The sequence below is a fragment of the Otolemur garnettii genome, unplaced genomic scaffold, assembly GCF_000181295.1.
Source record: "Otolemur garnettii isolate 467f Iridium unplaced genomic scaffold, OtoGar3 scaffold00115, whole genome shotgun sequence".
In the NCBI taxonomy this organism is placed as follows: Eukaryota; Metazoa; Chordata; class Mammalia; order Primates; family Galagidae; genus Otolemur; species Otolemur garnettii.
In genome coordinates this window covers 2,706,766-2,709,879 of record NW_003852510.1, presented here as the reverse complement: position 1 = coordinate 2,709,879, position 3,114 = coordinate 2,706,766, and positions in this window count along the sequence as shown.

The following is a 3,114-nucleotide window of genomic DNA, read 5'->3' as shown; positions in this document are numbered from 1 at the left end:
CGGGTGTTGTGGCGGGCGCCTGTGGTCCCAGCTACTTGGGAGGCGGAGGCAGGAGACTCGCTTGAGCCCGGGAGTTGGAGGTTGCTGTGAGCTGTAATGCCACGGCACTCTACCCAGGGGGACAGCTTGAGGCTCTGTCTCAAAAAAAAAAAAAAAAAAAGATTGTTTAGTTTCTATGCCTTTGTGTGGGAATGAACGTTTTTGTTGGAGTTGAGTTCCACCTTTATGGCCCTGTGGTCTGAGAAGATACAAAGTATAATTTCTATTCTTTTAATTTTTCTGAGGTTTGATTTGTATCCTAAGATGTGGCCTATCTTGGAGTATGTTCCATGGGCTGACAAGAAAAATGTATATTCCTTAGCTTTGGGATGGTGTGTTCGGTATATGTCTATTAATCCCATTTGTTCTGGGGTCATGTTTAAGTCCTTTGTATCTTTGTTTAGTTTCTGTCCAGTTCTGTCAGAGGGGTGTTGAAGTCCCCGACTATTATAGTATTGTGGGATATCATATTGCTCAGACCTCATCAAGGTCTGTTTCATAAATCTGGGAGCATTTAAGTTGGGTGCATAAATATTTAAAATTGTTCCTGTTGTATTGCTCCCTTCACCAGTATGAAGTGTCTACCTTTTTATTTATTAACTTTCGTTGTTTTAAATTCACTTGTATCTGAGAATATGATCACAACTCCTCCTTTCTTCTCATTTCCATTTGCTTGAAAACTGTTTTCCATCCCTTAATCCTGAGTCTTGAGTTGTCCTTCAAGGCCAGATGTGTCTCTTGGAGACAGCATGGATGGTTAGTACTTTTTTATCTAATCAGCCAGCCTGTGTCTCTTTAGTGGGGAATTCAATCTATTGACTTTATCTTAGTTTTTTTAATATATTTTATAAATTTAATTGCAATAAAATATAAATTCTACTAATAATAACACAAAAACAACTTAAAAAATTTATGATGGATACACATTAATGAGTTAACAGGGCTGATAAACAATTCTTACAAATCAAAAATCAGCAACACTGGTCTGAAGTTTGGACTTTCTGGGAGATGACCTTTCATCTCAGAAAACACAGGGAGTTTTGCAAGTGAACCTGTATCTGCTGGGCAGACGTTCAGGGATCCAGTCTTTAGAACCATCATTTTGTCCTTTATATAATTGACTCCAGAAGTTGTTGAATCTTTTGCTATTTTATAAACTTGACATTGTCTCCTTAAAGCTATTGCATCTACATGTCTATCATATATACCCTAGTATACTGACAACTACACACAGGTCAATTGGTGAAATGGGCAAAGGATAATTCCCAGGACAATATGAATCATCACTCACAGTATGCTTCGGTCATAGTTCTTTGTATCTTAAGAAACTGTGTTTCAGAGAAAATAAAAATGAGAAACTTAGTTTTCCCCAGGATTTGTTTCTCTCTCTCTGAAATTTTATGCAATATGAAAACATCTCACATTGGTTCTATCTGATTCTTTGTTGACAGATGACTATCATCAGAAATTGCACAAAAAAAGCCATAAAATAAAAAAGAGAGTTTCTATCCACAAAATCTAGTGTCTAGTTAATTTACAACCTACTATTTTCCATTCATTATTTGCTAAAAATGTTACTACAGAGATGTCTCTAATCATGACAGCTATTTGACCGAGATATATATTTTTCCCAATTCACAGATTAGAAAACTAAGGCTTCTTGTGTTTCTCACATTCCCAAATATCTCATAGTTACCTACAAGCCTAAAATATTTACAAACAAATCTATATAATTGTTGTTATATCATCTACAAAATGCACTTAACAATATTTGACAAATCGTTACACAATAGTATACTGTCTGGTCCTTGAACATTCTGATCTTTTTCAGGCCAAAGATCTCTTTGACTTCTTTACAAAGCTTCTAGAAAGAGATCAATTTCTCACGGGCAGATTCTCAAGACACTACTGTCACCTTCTCCTGGCAGCTCAAGAAGGAAAAAATGTCGAAAAGGCTCTAGAGAGGAGAGAGGGCTGTATATATAAACGAGGGCATCATTTCCAACATTGAAAAACTGGATTTCTTCCATCTCAATATCCAGGAACATTCCCACACGCTCAAGTCCAGGACTTGAGGGAATCCTAGTTTCTGGGATAAAGTTGGCACAGATTGCTACTGCCTTCATGCTGATGATCCAGAAGCCATGCTCAGAGGATAAATTACTCTGATTTTTGTCAAACAACTCCTTGCAGACACCCAGAGACCATCTCTCCCACTTCCACCTCCCAGTAATGTCAGCCAGTGTGTACCCAGGACACAGGCCAGGTGGGTGAATCTCCTGGGATCTTCCATCATGTCCTGATGGCTCTTTGCACGCTGGATGCACCTTAGATCCTCAGAGGTGACAAGAAGGGAGCTAGCAGTGGCTGCATCCAGGCTCATATCTTCCCGGAACCACTGGAGCTCATGGCTCACATGCAGTGTGTGCTCCAGGAGGGGCCCATGCTATTTGAAGAGAAGGGTCAGCATTCTCATCTGCAATTCTTCCTTGGGAGGTTTCTCTATCAATCTTTGGCACATGGGGCAGATCAATTTTGAAGCCTCCCTTTCTGATGTTCAAGTTTGGATACAATGAAAACAGAAAATGTGCCCACAAGACAAGGAGAAGGGCTTGGTGAGGCAAACTGAGCAGGTCACCTCTGCATGCAGACTTTTGGCCATGGTCCCTGAAGGTCACTCCTTGGCAGGCAACTGAGCTGAAATGATGCTTTATCTGCTTCTTGGGAGTTCTTAGAAACCCTCAATACACAATCTGATCCTCAATATCAGTACATAGCTAGATCCAATACAAAAATTAAGTCATAAAATATTTCTGTCATTTGTGTATGGAAGTGACACTAAGTGATTACAGAATCTTAGTAATGTAATCGTCTGTGAGAAAAACTATCAAGTCTATCAAAAATCTAGGTAACCACAAGAAAGAGATAGGGGCTCGGTGCCTATAGCTCAACCGGCTAAGGCGCCAGCCACGTACACCTAAGCTGTCGGGTTCGAATCCCCAGCCCGGACCCGCCAAACAACGATGATGGCTGCAACCAAAAAATAGCCGGGCGTTGTGGCGGGCGCCTGTGGTC